We start from the raw sequence: 16,874 nt of genomic DNA, 5'->3' as shown, positions 1-16,874 counted from the left end.
TCTTCTGCATCATTGGGCTGGTAGGGTCAGAACTGGTGTGAACAACATAAAAGCATGGATCCATCCCGCCTTGTATCAATGCTTCAGGCTTCAGTGGTGGTGTAAAGGGTGGGGGATATTTTATTGGCACAACTTTTCCCTCTTTAGTGCCCAAAGTAGGAATGTTTCCAGCACTTCTTAATTCTTCATCTATGCCATGAAGAATTAAGGCAGTTCTGAATTCAAAAGGGTGTTCAACGAAGAGCTACATATCATTAAGGTGTACCCAGTAAAGTCCTTCATAAATATATATCTTTAGAAATGAGAAAAACCTGCAAGCTATTCAGGCAGGGATCTAGCCACCCTGTGTCATACATGTGACTCACTCTCATCACGTCATATACCAAACATCTTGAGTCTACGTTAAGCACAGTTTCCTGTCTTTTTGTCTGATATGCCAGTATTACTCCTGTCACGTATCACTAGCTGCTGTTTGAACTCCTACATAACCTCAGAGTCCTCCCGCAGGCTGCGGGGGGAAGTTCACTCATCACCCCAACTTCTTTAAATGCATCATATTTGTGGAGAATGATGAGCTTGATGCCAAACTTAACTGTATTCTGTTGCTTTAGCAAATCAATCATTTAAAACATGAGTTGTCTGACTGAACTTGATTTCAGTGTACAGAACAAAGCCAAGCTATAGTGAGTTTTTTCACCAGTTTTCATCAAATGACAATATAAAGCTCTTAAATGTCAATACTGATACTGGATACAACAAAAGAAAGAAAAATATGTCTTTCAAAAGCTCAGTCAAAGGGTCTAAAATATAATTTGTTCAAGATTTTTATTATAGAGCTAATTATTGATGAAAGAATAAGACAATAATGTAACGCAGGCTGAAACAAATCTTCACTGTGAGCCAGGTTCCTGTCTACAGGTTGCATGGATGGACGGACAGATGAATTTTTATTATCTCACAGTGCAGTCTGTCTCTACTTTACTCTGCTACATTACGCAGAGACAAAACTGAGAAGAAGAAGAAAAACAGCGACGAGAGAAAAATAAAAGATAAATGACTGTGGCCCTCAGTGTGAAATATGAAAAGTATATCATTTCTGCCTCTTTCACCTGCTCTGTGCAGGGAAATGCTGCAGAGAATGAAACTCATCCACAAACCATACTTCCCTCATTCGAGTTCTCTCAAGTCTTGAGAAAGAAATGAGAAGAATACTATATAAGTACATCTCCTATAACACTTTTAGGGATGTTTTTTCTTAGATTAAATTTATGATCACACAGATTCCCATGAGAACCACGGAAAAAACTGAGAGCACACATTCAGACTAATGCTGCATTCTGATCCATATTCTTTCAAGAGTCAACTTTTCTTAAACTAAATACGCTTCCTTCTTTTAGTTTCTTCTAGCCTCCTCTTCTGTTTTGCTGTCAGGTTTGGTGAGTCCTTATTTTCTGTGCCTAATTTTTACCTCTATGTCTCATTACCCCACATCCCTGAAATCAAGGCAGTTTTATATTTCTTTTGTCTTTTTGCTTTTAGATCCATTTCCTGGAAAACAAAAGTACCTTGATTGCAAAACGGATCCATCAGACTCGACAACCAGAGATTATGAGTTGGAGGATATCATAACAATTATTATGGTGGGCTGAGTTCTCAGTGGAATATGTGGAAGGTTTTCAGACCAACACTCACAGATTTGCCTCCCTACGCTGTTTAGTTATTGCCCAGCTTCAGGATTGTGTTAATGCCACATCACCTCCTTTCACCCGCCCAGGTCCCATCTCCCCCGTCACCTGCCTCACCAACTCTCCACTGTCCCAGGCACCATTCCCACCACTCCATACCACAGCAGCCATGTTCTTCTGTCTTGCTTTTCAGCCTCATCATTGTCAATGTTGCCAGATCCAAAGCTCAAGTACCAGAGTCCTCTTGTGTTTCGCGGCTGCTTTGACAGCTACTACATCTAGATGAAGGTAAAAGTGTCCCATTGGACTATATTTTACTAGCGCTACTATTTGTTTTACTGTTTATCTATGATGCTGAAAGAAAGGTGAGTGTTCCTTGGTAGATGCTATAGTGGTGTTAACATACTGATGCTGAAAAATGAAAATCCCTCTGTCAAATACAAACACATGCAAACAGGAGTGGATGATGTGTGCATTATTTGCTTGTGTAATGTGTCCCAGAGTGTTAACACTGCCAGGTTGTGAAATGCAGAGGAAGAAGACAATCATCTGACAAAACAATAGCTGGAGATTAGTCTTTAGCTGAGGACACGTGGTGGGTTTCATGTTGGAGCAACAGCTCGTCACAATGCTGTGTTCGGTTTCCTTTGCTTTCCTGGGATCACAGTGTTGTGCGCTTTGACTTTTAGGCCCTGAACTTTGTCAGTTCCATAAACTCACAATGACAAATAATTTGCTGGATGTCAGAAGCTGAGTGTGCAGCAGCCAGGAATGAATGGAACCAGAATGCTGGAGAGGCAGTGCCAATGGTTGTTATTGAAGATCATAAGTGTCCTTTTCAGGTTGTGTGTGTGTGTTGGAAAAATCAAACATAGAGAAACAAATTTTAAATGTATTTATCGGAATAAATAAATTTATATTAATAAAAAAAATCATCTTTTTTTTACACTAAATAAACTGTCAAATCATAAACAAAGTGATCAGCACATACAGGTATTATAAACAACATTACATATTAGTTAAGCTTCTGTCACTGCCTTCTTGAAGTTTAGGAGCGCCTTAAAGATTGAGATGGCTGATTAGATTAACACTTAACCGAAGGCAAATGTGACAGGTGTAAAGCTGTGTCAGTAAGAATTAGATATGATTTTCTACAGCAGTGGTCTCTGCGGTTTAAGGAAGGAAAGGAAAAAGGGACCTCAAGGTGATCACTTGAGTGCTTTTGAGAGTCCGGTGCTAACACAGAATAAAGTGAGAGTAGCTGAGAGCCGTGACATGAAACACCTCAACTAACTACAATATGGTTTCAGTGCCGGGGCCATGACCTTTCCTAATGCAGTGTATGAAAGTAGCCCTCATGAGTTGGCAGGCCAAGATTAAAAATCCAATTGTGTACAAATGAAAATGTGTAAGGCAGAGAGGTAACGACGGTATGTGTGAGGGAGGGAGAGAGAGAGTGAGACAGTAGTAGAATAAGAGAATAAAAGAATAAAGTGTTTAATTTATCACCAAGTGAGAAAAAAGCCCATTCATCTATAATCCATTAATCTGGAACACTTGTGAGAGCCCGATTCGAGTCTCTTTCTCACTGACTTATGACAAACTGAGCAAATCACTGGGAGCAGAAAAAAGAAGCACCGAACAGGCGGCACAGCCCACACTGTAAAAAGTACGGCCCTGCTCTCTGCTCACACATGCAGAGGTGCATTTGCTCTTGGTGCCAAGAACATGCAAAATGGCACTTCTTTACCAGGATCAAGCGGACGACACCAAGCAGCTCTGATTTCAGACTGTTTTTAAAGAAATTAATGTCAATGTTTGTTTGCCAAAATAGATACGGTTAAATTTGCTTGATAGTAGCATTTTTAGCACTGTAACAAGCAAGGCAGTGTTTTAAAAAAAATTACGTCTCAGTAGCAAGAATGTAAGTTTTTCTTGGACAATTTCTCATAGAGCCATATGAGTTTGGAGGGTGCTAACTGTGATAAATTAGAAAACACTTTGGAGGCAATTACAAAAAAAATGAACAATGGTGACAAACAGCTACACAGTTACTGAAAATACTCAGCGCAAATCTATTTTATTCATGCAAAGGATGCTGAGAAGCTCTTTGAATATTGTCACACTTCTACAGTACAATGGGCATTTTGTATCAGCTTTTAGGCACAGTCTTTCCTACATGGGCTATACTCCATAGTATGGGAGAATAGCAAGAATGTTTTCAAAGTGAGCTTTAAATTTCCATCACTTTTATCAGTGCTGGCTGCTCAATGTAATAGAAAACAATAGAAAGATTCAGGGAGAAGGTAATCGGCTGCTGCATGATGAGCCAAGGGATCCAGGGGCTCCTTGACTAGCTAAGATAAGGCCGACTCATCCCACAACACCCACTGCCAGAGTTCAGGCTCATGGATTTTTCCACACTGAAGGGCACTGCCAGCTCACTGAGTTATCAAAAATTCCTTTCAGTAGAAAACTATACACACACCCCTAAACACAGAAAGACAAACAGAAGGTGGACAATAAGAAGACTTTACGTGAGACCAAACCACCACAAGTCTTAAATGACTGATTTTGTCTTCAGTCACGCAGTAAAGAACACTAAAAACACATTGCTGAGCACATTCATATTTAATGTCTCTCTTGAGTTGTGGGTTCACTTAATGGCCTGATCATTTGATATCTTCTCTCACTACCAGCTGTCACAGCCAGACATGGCTAAGCTGCAAATTTAAATGAGGTCTCTATGGTTTATACAAGAGTTTCACCTGTTTTTGTATACTGCCTTTGCCATAGTTTGGGGTAAGCAATATGTAGACATGGAACCATCGTGCAGAGACTGGTGGCCATGGTGGACCCCTTTGTATTAACTGAGCATCATTTAAGCACCAAAGTCTATCTGAGTATTGTTGCTGTCCCTGTTCATCCCGTTATGACTACAGCGTACTGGTCTCTGATGGCTGCTTCTAGTAAGATAATGTGCCATGTCACAAACTTCAATTCATCTAAAGCTTCTTCTTCCTCCTAGCGTTTTTCCCGCTCGGTTGCAGGGTCCGCTTTTCTGCAAAGTCGTCTCCACTTGGGTCGGTCAAGGGCGTCGGTCAGATCGGCTTCGATCTTCTTCACGTCGTCCTTGATTCGGTCCATCCATCTCCGCTTTGGTCTGCCTCTAGGTCGACGTCCTTGGGGGCTGAGCCGCAGTGTTGTTCTCACCACTGAGTTCTCATCGCTCCGTACCACATGTCCGTACCACCGCAGCCTCGCTTCTTGCATCTTATCTGTGATTGGCGCGATTCCCATCCTCTTTCTAACGTTGGTGTTCATGACGTGGTCCCATCGTGTTAGGCCTAGGCACCATCGCAGCATCCGCATTTCCATCGTGTGAAGGGCTTGTTCGTGCTTTGCGGTGGCTGGCCAGCACTCGGATCCATAGAGGGCGATGGGGCGCACTACACTCTTGTAGATCTTTGACTTGAGGCGATTGGGCATTCTTCGGTCACACAGGACGCCGGTGACTTGGCGCCATTTCATCCACGCTGCGTTGATCCTGGCTCGTACATCTAGTAGGATATCGCCGTCATTGCTGATCATCGATCCGAGGTATTTGAAATGAGGTACTTTCGCCAGATCTTCTCCATCGACGCTGATCGTGCCGTCGGTCTGGGGGCCAGCCTCTAAGTATTCGGTCTTGTTGGTGTTGAGCCTCAGGCCGAAGTCAGCTAGGCGAGTCTTCCACTGCTGCGTTTGGTATTGCAGTTCTATTCGCGATTCATCGGCCAGGAAGACATCGTCGGCGTAGAGAAGTGTCCAGGGATGGGGTGACTGGAGATCCGCCGTCGCAGTGTCCATGCAAAGGATGAAGAGCAGCGGGGAGAGTGCCGAGCCTTGGTGGACGCCCACATTGATGTTAAAGGGCGGCGATGTTCCCACTGGGCTTCTGACCACGCTGGTGACTTGTCGGTAGAGGAGCTTTGTCCAGTTGACGTAGGCTTCAGGAACTCCATGTGATCGCAGGGAGTGCCAGATGAGGTCGTGTGGGACACGGTCAAACGCAATTCATCTAAAGCTGGTTTCTTGAATTAGACAATGAGTTCACTGTGCTCATGTACATTTGGGAATGGGAAATTCAGGAATGCTTCCAGCACTGTTGTATCTATGTTGCAAAATATTAAGGCACTTCTAAATGTAAAACTGGGTCCTACCAGGCAGAATTGACTGGCTCTGAGGATTTTAATTCAGTCACCTGTGAAATTTTCGAATGATCGTAACAACACGATCCCTCCACCCTTTCTGGCATCATTTAGGGGACGTGTGACCTTCTGAAAACAGCAACTCAACATTTCCACGTCCATATGTCCAGCTCCTCTATAGAGAGCAGTTGCTCATACAGAACAGGCCAACAGCAAATGGAATCAATTAAAGGAATTATGTGGCGAGCTGGAAATGTTTTAAACAGCGAAGAAAAAAATCTCTTCAGAGTGACAGCAACAAACTGCCAACCTGATCTCTCTCTCTCTAACAGGATTACGACAGACAGCTCTCCTCCTCCACCTGATCTCTGCTCCTGTTTCTTTATGCATCTCTCTGCTGCTTCCTCTGACACTTTCAGACTTCATTTCTCCTTCTTATTCACCGCTTTTATTGCCCTCTCCCCCCAACATCCTCTTTCCTTTTCCCCTCCCCTCTACCCCATACTTTCTATCCCTCCATCCTTTTCTCCCCCTCTCTCTGACACACAAACTTGTCAACATGCTTTCTGTCACCTCCTGAGACCTGATATAAAGTCAGAGGGGAACAAAGGGACAGGAGCGATGACCCACGTGAATCACCACTGCTTATGCACGAGCACAAACAGCAGCTATATACTGACTACATTTCTAAGATGTACTGTGTTGTCGGACCTCTTCAAAATCTGCATTTCCAGTAATTCTGAAAATACAGATTCGTCCTTGACTTACACAACATAAGCATTCAGTGCATCACTAACAGATGAGAAAGTCCTGTGAATACTGCCCACAGCTTTTATGCACTTTTAGACTTTCCCGTCACTACTGGTACATCCTTTGAACTTCAAAGGAGTCATATGAATTTGCAATAATAATGCAGTTGTATCAAAATTATTGGTAATCCTTGATATCAGGCAAATGGACAAAAGCAGGTTTCCTATGTGACTGAACTGATTTATCAGTGTCAAATGATAACTGTTCCTAAGGCTTCAGTTCCACAGGCCTAGAGCCCATTTTCATATTCATATTCATATAAACAATTTTTATACAATTATACAAGCTTTATAAAAGCTTTTATGCTCACTATGAACAGTTTTACTGTTACAAGAGGCTTTAAGTATGTGTCATTGTCTTAGACTATCATCCTGGCATGAAAGCTTCCCCATTAAACAGCTGTCTCTAACTGCTAGCATTACCCTGATCTCTAAAAATATCCAAAATCAGTTTCTGTCCAGGTGTGAAATCCTAATGCAAATGAAGAGAGCATTTTATCTTTCATCTGCAGCTAATACAAAAGCATTATGGGCTAGTAATGAGCTAGTTAGCATGCCAAGCTAAATAGCTAAAACTATCTTACACATACAGTTTAATCATTACACTCCAGTATGCCCACCAAAAGATGCCACCCTTCAAAGAAAGAACCCTGGTCTGTAGATCCCTGGGCGCACTGCCTTGTGACGAAATTCAAACCCTGATGCTAGTGTAGCACATGATTTTCAAAATTAAAAACAATCTAGCACATAACAGCAGGGTGCAAGATGCTAGCAGGCTGGGCATACATGGAACATCATAACTAAGTGGCCGGCATAGTGTACAGAAACATCTGTGCCGAATACAGCCTGGAAGTCGCAAAGTCAAAATGGAAGATGCCCCCAAGGGTGGTGGAGAGTGACCGAGCTAAGGTCCTGTGGCACTTGCAGATACAGACGGGTGGAAATGATGGTGGCTAACCAACTGGACATAGTGGTGGTAGACAAACAGAAGAAGACGGCTGTAGTGATCGATGTAGCGGTTCCGAATGACAGCAACATCAGGAAGAAGGAACACAAGAAGCTTGAGAAGTACCAAGGGCTCAGAGAAGCTGGGGAGGGTGAAAGTAACAGTGGTCCCAGTGGTAATCGGAGCACTAGGTGCGATGAGAGCTAGGCAAGTGGCTCCAGGAGATCCCAGGAACAACATCGGAGATCTCTGTCCAGAAGAGCGCAGTCTTGGGAACAGCTAAGATACTGCGCAGGACCCTCAAGCTCCCAGGCCTCTGGTAGAGGACCCGAGCTTGAAGGATAGACTGCCTGCAGGGGCAAGAGGGGAATTTTATATATATTTCCTGCTATGATTCACACAGAGCCTTTTTTGGGAATATGCCATTACCAGTAAAGGATATTTTAAATAATTTCCTAATGAAATATTCATACATCATTTAATTAAGACCTGATTTAACTAAACGTGCCCTGGACACAGGAGATCTGACAGGATGTATCTCACACATCCAGCTTCCATGTCATACTGTGTAGATCTGAACACAATTAGCGCTCATCTCTCATTAACATGCCCAGGCTGGTATTTTGTTTATTCCTGCCTGTTCAGTCAGCTGCACCCTGGAGAATGTCAGCTGTCTAACTAATGCTCATACTGGTAGATCCTCAATCCTGCCTTGACAGCATCCTGCACAGTCCCCTCTGTACACTGACCCTCCAGGAGGTTGAAATATTCACACACTGAAAATCCACAGCAGCTACAAACATGGCTGGCTTTGTGGCGAACCATTTCACCTTCGAATGCACCCTGTTCTTTTCCTCATACTTTCCCAGGATACTGCATTCACCTTCAGATGATCTACTGGGTTAAGTTCCAAATCCAAAGGAAAAATAACTGCAGTGAGGTTAAGAGCAACTTCAAGTTTTCAAGTTTTAGGTTTTGTTTTACTGATGCTGGTGGGTTTTATTATCCATTTCAGCAGATTCTCTCATCAGGGACTCTTCATGACTCTTCCACTCAATAACTGGATATAACAAGGAGATGCTGGAATCAATCAAAAACGTTATTTTAAAAAAAAAGAAAAATTGATTTGCTGTCAGATATTGTTCTGAAACATATGTGGAGTGTGTGGGTGTTCATCTCGTGGTAGTAAAAGTCCCTTCAGGCATAAATTTTTTAGTATTTGGTATGTTGTTTATCTCAGCTGCTTTGGCATTTTTCTATCACTGAACACAAACAGATAATAACAGATGGAAGGGGCACAGTAAAGTTGCAGAGTAAAGTCGATTTACTCACAATTAGCCCGAGGGAATCAGATGATGAAATTAAGGTGCACTCCTGAATCAGAGTAGGGTTGTTTGGTAATTTAATGAACTCCTTTAGATGTCACCCCCCAACGCTGCGTATAAATAATTCTTCATTGAATTAATCAATGGCCGCCCAAAAGGAATTATCAGAGAATTTTTGCGTAGGGCTTAATTCTGTCTGATAAGCTAGTGGCTGGAATAAGGTTGGATCCAGGAAAGGTGATCCAACTGTTTCTGGAGGGTAAAGCTTAAGTTCACTCCAAACAATGACACTTTGAAAAGGAAAGCATGAAAGAAGGAAGAACCCCTTCCAAAAAATGACCTTAGTCCTCCCCAGTTTGTCCTCACCAATAAAACTGCTCACATTGTTTCATTCGCAGCGTGAGGACAGGCAGGAAATGATCAGAGCTGTGGCTTTTGTTCTCGTTCCGTCCATAAATAAACACTTCTGAACCGAGACTCATTCGAGTTCACCGACAGTGATACTTTCTGCCAGGACTTTGAATAATTTAATAGCCTGCATTCCTCTCCTGACCAGATGTGTTTGTGAGGGAGAGAAAGGAACGGATACAAGTAACCAGAAGGAGGAATCAAAGGAGAGCATCAGCGAGTGATACAAAAACAGTGAGACAAAGTGGGACAGAGATAAAGAGTCCTCTGTTGTTGTACTCGGTTTTCATTATCCTTCATTGTCGAGAACAATATGAGAGTGCTGCAGCGGGGAGCAGAAATTGGCCGGAGAGGGTGGACTGGTGATGCGTTTGCCATTGTTTTCTAAGTATTATTAACTCATTGTTTCACAGATCTGCAAGGGACATTATATTACCCTGCACAGTAGCACAATGTTGGTCTACTCAGTAATTTCCCAACCCTATAATTGGGTGTTCATTAAGCTACTTGCACATTAGTCCTTCCTGTGAAGACTACAAAAACAACTCGTCTCCGAAAGGAAGAAAAGGGAGAGCAGTCAGATAGCAAAGCAGGGATCTGTGAAACACTGGGAACAATTAAGTAGATTACACATTTTCCTTCATTGCTGTTCCAGATCAATCAAATGTGCTGTGGTTGAATCATTTATTAGTCATCAGTATATAATATCAGCCACCCTGTTAACTGCTCTGTTTCTATCTGGCCGTATGTGATGCAGCGCGCCAAAAGCTGGCCAGAAATGCAGACTGAGAATTTCTGCACACAAACAACAGCAATGATGCAATCAAGAAGTGGAAGAACTTTTTAGTGTTTCCAGTATTTGTTATCCCAACTTCCCTGTCTGCAAACATCTCAAAATTATATCTGTAGAATGTTTTTCTTCATCAGTTTCAGACGCCAAAACTGCAAATAAATAAGGCAACACTTTGCTCCAAATTCTCGTCCAGAAAACCTCTCGGCAATGACGGGAAACACCCGAATCAACAGCTGCTCGGGCCAGTCAGCCATTGAAATTTGCTCCCCCAGTGATGCTGGAGACTTCTCGTCTTTAGCATGCAGACATGGATTGTGATCACTTGATGTTTTCCTTTTCATTAGAGGTTTAGTCATTTATGACATCCCACAACTTGATCCATTTGCAGATTTACTAAACTACAATCAGTCAAATAAAAAACACAACAAATTAAATCTGCTATTTGCAAATTTTGAAATGTGAAAAATAGTAAATAGAAAAAAAATGTATTGAATTAATTAACCGAATTATTGCAACTACAAGACTAGTCTTGCAGTATCTGCTGCACCTGAGTGCTGGAGCGGTTAGTGCAGATCCATTTGCATATTAGGCCCGCGCATACTAGCAAAAACAAAGATGGAGAATTCAGTCGAACCATCTAAACCACTTAGCTGTCTTAGAGTTGCAGCTGGGCTCGAGCCAATCCCAGCTGTCATAGGGTGAAAGGTGGAGCACAATCTGGATAGGTTGCCAGTATTAGAATTATGAGTCATGGAGAGAGATTTCATGGAAATGAAAAAGCCTTCGAAATATTTGCTTTTGCTGATCACTGATGAGTTTTTCTTGGGGTTCAGTCAGTGAGTAAAGGTCTTTTTTTCTCCCCCTCAAATCAGATCAATTTTGCCTTTCAGTGGAAATAAGCAGTCCATTCTCTCTTCAGCTTTTTGGCAGCCAGAGATGAAGAAACAGACAGATACAGTGTGACAGCGCAAACTGTAGATTTATAGATGTGCCGTGACAGTGACAGCTTCACCGACAGACACATTAACTTGCTCGAGCCCCGAGGGAAAGCTCCTCATGTTGTCTGAAAAACAGCCCACATTCGACACCACAGGGTAGCACTTTAACAATACAGCAACACGTACTCAGCTGAAATTATTGCAATGGTTACTTTATAGATTTGAGATCAATAAAAATTTCTATAATTCATGTACGATCTTTGTGAAAGCCTGTGTCCTAAAAAAAAAAGAATTGCAAAGCAAATGGAGGAGTAACTTTTCAAACTGATATGGTCATTATGTGGGTAGATTTTATTTAATTTTTTTACATGAGTGTGTTTATGTGTGACTGTGCACATTTAAGAGTCAGTTTGAGCCGTGATATTCCTCTGCCGTGTCAGATTTCAAGTGCGTCTGTGTTTCTGTGTTTGTGTGCTCACTCAAGTTTTGCTATAGCAGCACTGAGGCAGCAAATTAAGCAGCTCCCGCTTGGGTAAAGATCACAGGGACAATATTGGCAATCTGAAGTGAACAAGTGGCACCTTTGGCCTTTCGAAGTCACAATTAAAGAAAACTCTTTCCCACTTTATTTTGCCGTGGCTTTGATGTGTTATGGGGAGCAGAGGCCGTTGATTAAAGGTCACAATTATTTCCTTCTTTTTCCTTGGAATTTCTTTTCCTTTCCTTACATATTTATATTATGTACAAAACTCTTCAGCGACCCCTCATTTCTATTTCGCTTCCAGGACACCGACAATACAGTAATTCTCCAGGCTTTCTGGAGGTCTTTCACCTTTTTCTTTGGACACTGGCTGCTTTTCATAGATTTTCAGTCCAGTCTTAGTACCACCATTTTGGAAGTTATCTCCTCCTACTTAGGGACCTATCTTGACATAAATACCATATTTTTCGGACTATAAGGTGCACTGGATTATAAGCTGCACTCTTAATGTATGGGTCTGTTTTCATACATAAGGCACACCAGATCATAAGGTTCATTAAGAAACAAAACAGTCAGATAAGTCAAACTTTCATTCTTCTTGCTTCCTCCACTTCTGTACCATTGATTCATTAATGTTGAATTCTCTCGCTGCTCCATTACTGTATTGTTGCAGTATATTAATGACTAACCTCATATTGTGGATGGGTTGTCTCAGTTGTTCTCCTGACTGAAGTTTGGTCCCTTTACAGCATCCTGCCAAGCGATTGGATTTATCCTTAACCATAAGGAACCGTCATGTTAAGTTTTATTGAGTGGAAAAAAGTTGGCGTTCATCCTCCAGCTTTACTGTGTTTATGTTATGCTAACATAGCTGTGTCACTAGCGCTCACGTAGCACATCATTATATACCAGCTAGTTCAACTTCAGTAACCCTACAAACGTCACTGCTGTTTAGTTTTCTGCCTTCATTTATGTTGGAAGTGATAGCAGAGCTGTACGTTTTAATTTGTTCAGAAATCTCTCAGTCAGAACATGCTATATCATGTTTAGGTGGAAACTAGCGAGCTAACGTCCTGCTAACTCTGTTAAATTTAATACATTCTGTTTTCATGGATGCCTGGATGTTAAACTTATTTGTTACACCTGGTAAAGCAGCAAAGCTGATCATTTTATTAAAGATGGAAGAATTTAGACAATTTTTAACTCTCAGTGTTGCCGCAGTGCTCATTTGACTTTGGGACCTGAAGCTAAGCTTGGACCCAGATTACTCCGCGAGGCTCCTGACTACGGTAGCTGTAGTGCTCCGACAATCCATCAACCGGTGCGGCTTCATAGCTCACCAAAGTCGTACTAAAATATTTTTGGACAGATTTTTGAGCAGCGTGTACCACATAAAATCGGTTTGAGGTCAGTAAGCACAACCAGAATTCATACATAAACCGCAGAGGATTATAAGGTGCACTGTCGATTGTTGAGAAAATTAAAGGATTTTAAGTGCGCCTTATAGTGCGGAAAATACAGTTGTCCCTAAGGCACTATGAGTGCCAACATCTATTTGGCATATAAAATACTTTATACAAATCACACAATCATTGGACAGTTCCGTTTATCAGCAATAGAAGACTTACAGAACAAAGGGGTTCGCTAGTTGATGGAATTACAAACAAAGATATGAAAACCGGTCCAAATTATGAACATCAGATTTTCAGCCACCAAACAATAATATCTGGAAAGTATCTGATTGGGAACAGCTTCATTTTTCAGCACAACACTGGAAATGCAGTAAAAGCATACCTGGATAGAAAACCATACGATGGAACACAATCAGTCATGGATTGGCCTCCCCAGAGCCAAAGAACAAAGATTGTCATACCAAATATTGACTTTCAAGCTCATTAGAATTGTACAAACTCTGTTTATCCCTTACATATTTCAATAAATCACTCCACCAGTTTCTCTTTTCCATAGAAATGTGTAAAGAAATGAAGTCGTGGCTCAAGACTTTTGCACATTACTATAATTCATCACTTCCACGCATTGTTTCCCCAACAAGAACAGTAAAAATATTCAGATTTTTAAAATACTGCAAAATGTTGTAACCTTTAAAGTCATTGTCTTGAAGCTCGTTTTGAAATAGACTTGTTCTTTGAAGCTACATTCACTGGATCATATATACTGATGCCAGAGATGAAAGAGAGCAGCTTCTTTGACTAAAAAAAGCCCCCCAGAAGATCTTTTTTTCCATAACTCATAAAATATTTTCGTAAGTAAAAAAGGAAATAGAAGAGACCGTATCTGCAGTTCTACCTTTGAAGCTGCAGGAAGCCAGCTAAACCGCCTTACACTAATCCAGGTAGATCCTTCATAATACCTCTTTGTGTTAAACAGTTACCGCAGTCATCAGCCATACAAACACTCAATCCAGCCTCCTTACAGGTCACACATGTATGCTGTGAAAGTCCCTGAAAAGAGCAAAGAGCATAATCCATCCTGTGCTCAAAAGATTGCAGTGCTTACTGTTTGTCTGGTATATGATACTTACATTTATTAAACATGAAATCTTTGCAGTTTCTAACAATGTTTGAATTACAATGTGGTTCATAATGTAAGCTCAATATTTCTTTATTACCACAATCTAATTTTCTTCTGAGACTAAAAGTGGAAAAGTTTCAAAAACTGCTTCTAATTTTCTATTATATATGTTGCTTGAAATTGGGGCACATTTATTATGTAATCAAATTTTTGACACTCATAGCCTGCAGGGAGCTGCGAAGGGCACCACAACAACATGTCATGTGACAAAAACCAAATGTGAAAGATGGAAAAAAAAGAAAACTTTCCCCAAAGTCTGCACTTGGCCTCAATCTGCTTGTTTTCTTGTGTAAATCCAAGCAGACTCTAACACTGCAAACAGTGCGATGTCTGCGAAAACATTCCCTACAGCCTGCCACTTGGGCTCAAACACAGAAAGTAAAAGCTAATGACCAACAATCTGCACTGTAACCAGTATCCCAGTGAAAACTTTAGGCTTGTGACCGCAAAGAGAAAAAGGTCTGTTCTGTAAAACAATAATATAAACATGTAATTGTGAGCTATAGTGACAGGCATTTCAGTCTTTAATGTGCCAAATCAAACGTCTTCTTTAAAAAAATGCACATACTTCCTGTGTAGTCAGTAGAAGCACTAATCCATCTTTTGATTTCTGCCACACAAGTTGCAACATGCGCACATTTATCACGGCGACGTGAGGTGAGAAGGAGAGTGAATCTTCAGCATGAGTGACTGCTCGCCTGCACAGCAAGCTCAGAGTCAGCATGTACTTAACTTGGTACTCTCCTCTGCATAACACCGTACCTACTGTTAACACTGGGGAGGCGGTCACATTGGGTGCAATCACCTGGACAGGCTCCGGAAGCAGGAACGCGCTTGTATCATTTTTTTCAGACACACAATCTAGTTTCAAAACTGCATCACAAAACAAATGACAGACTACACTGTTGTGTAGGAATCCTAAAGGTTACTTGTGGAGATGTCACCAGACAGATTCGACACCAAAATACTGAGTACTTGTTTTTGTTTGGTCCATAGCATAGCTAATGAGGTGGGAAGTCTTCAGACAAAAAACAACAAGAAGAGCAAAAAAGTTGGGAAGAAGAAGGTGAGGAAGAGGAAAAGGCACAAGATGAAGAATAAGAACATGAAAAAAAAGAACAAGAAGAAAACGATGAGAAATACAAGAACAATAATAAGAGGAAAAACTACAGGTGGAAGACGGCGATTAGTGCAGGTGCTGTGAAAACGCTGCTAAAGCCGTGTCTGCTTTGGAAGTATCCTGCATATCGAATCAAATTGGGTATCAAGAATCACGTAACTGGTCCACTGGTACTACATTTCTGGTATTGTGACAGGGATTCGGTACACGTCACCGAATAACCTTGTCACAAAGCCTTAAGACCAAAAAGTGTGTAGCTGTCAAAAACATGCAAGGCCTGCACTGTAACAGTGACTTAACTACTTTATGTAAAACTGACAGCTAATGGCAAAACACACAGCAGAGACAAATAAATTTAAATATGAATACGAATGCCATGAGGGCTGGGTTTCTCCCCTGCACCACCGGGCATTAAAAAGCCAAGAGCCCAAAATACAAATAACTGCTGAGTCAGTGAGATACACAGTAGCAGGTTAAGTGTGCAGTGTTAAACCTCTGTTATGTTTCGCATGCTGCGCACTGAGCAATGCATGTGACTGTCTACAACCATGAGGTTCAGTGTAACGCATGCTAGTCTACACAGGGATGTGAATAAAAACCAACCATGTTTGCCTGAATGTTTCCAATTTAACCGGCGAGGCACAGGGAGTCACTACTGCAAGGAAAAAACAAATGATTGCTGCATTGTTCACAAAGCTTTGATATATACACACACAAACATACAAGCAGGCGCATACACCCACAGCACAGCCGCACAAATGCTGGAATCCTCAGTGGAGGAACATCAAACAACAACAGGTACTGTTAGAATATGGCCAAATGCACTCACCACACTCATGAGGGTCGATCAGATCTCCTTTGTACAGAGAGGTTAGACTGCTCTCTCGCTCTCTCTCTCTCTTCCTTTGTGTTACTTTTTTTTTTTTTTAAAAAGGTCCCCACGCTCATGCTGTGTGTATCGCTACAACCTCTTGTTGAGGCTCAGGTAGAGGGTATTTCGTTAGTGTAGTATGTTTGTGTGTATGTGAGCTCAAGTGTGTCTTAGTGTGCCTAATCCCTGCTGAGTAGAGTGGGTGCTAGGCAGCAAATGCTCACTGGAGAGTTGGAAGCACAAAGCAGGGGTTCAAATGAGATTATATGTGTCGATGGCCTGTTTTCTTATGGTTTTGTCGAGGGTCCTTGTAAACTCCACAGTCTGGCATTGTGAAACTATTAAGTTGCAGTGATACAGATTAAGCCACAGTGGTAGTCTACAGTGTCATCACCACATCATCTGCATGCAAGTGCTCACTTATTAATAATCATACTATTACACTTTTTCAAGCTGCAACTGCATGCCCACTCATGTCCACATGTATTGATCACACTCTCCTGTGACTGAACAGTGTGGGAGGCGAGGGCTGATGATTATTTCACGTTAAATTAGATGAGCAGTAACAGAATCACAGCATGCAAGGCTGAGCAAACTGCAGTGCTGAAAACGGCCACTTGAGGCCTGCTCCAAAAGTTATTCTCTATTAGACTCATATTGTAAACATCTGTTTTTGTTTATTGCTATAAGCCTATATAATTACTTGTACTGTCCAG

General features: G+C 41.6%; 1 protein-coding gene across 2 annotated transcripts in view; it reads right to left on the bottom strand.

Moving 5' to 3' along the window:
- The window catches only part of sphkap (SPHK1 interactor, AKAP domain containing), a 123,562-nt gene extending 107,292 nt beyond the window's left edge, over positions 1 to 16,270 (bottom strand). For both annotated transcript variants that reach the window (XM_076892247.1, XM_076892249.1), the window contains exon 1: positions 16,117 to 16,270. The gene's annotated coding sequence lies outside the window, so the exon portion shown is untranslated. The remainder of the gene's footprint in view (positions 1 to 16,116) is intronic.
- Positions 16,271 to 16,874: the final 604 nt, after the last annotated feature.

This window comes from Maylandia zebra, linkage group LG14 (genome assembly GCF_041146795.1).
Source record: "Maylandia zebra isolate NMK-2024a linkage group LG14, Mzebra_GT3a, whole genome shotgun sequence".
In the NCBI taxonomy this organism is placed as follows: Eukaryota; Metazoa; Chordata; class Actinopteri; order Cichliformes; family Cichlidae; genus Maylandia; species Maylandia zebra.
Note: the sequence above shows the minus strand (reverse complement) of the source record. Positions and strands in the feature narration are given on the sequence as shown.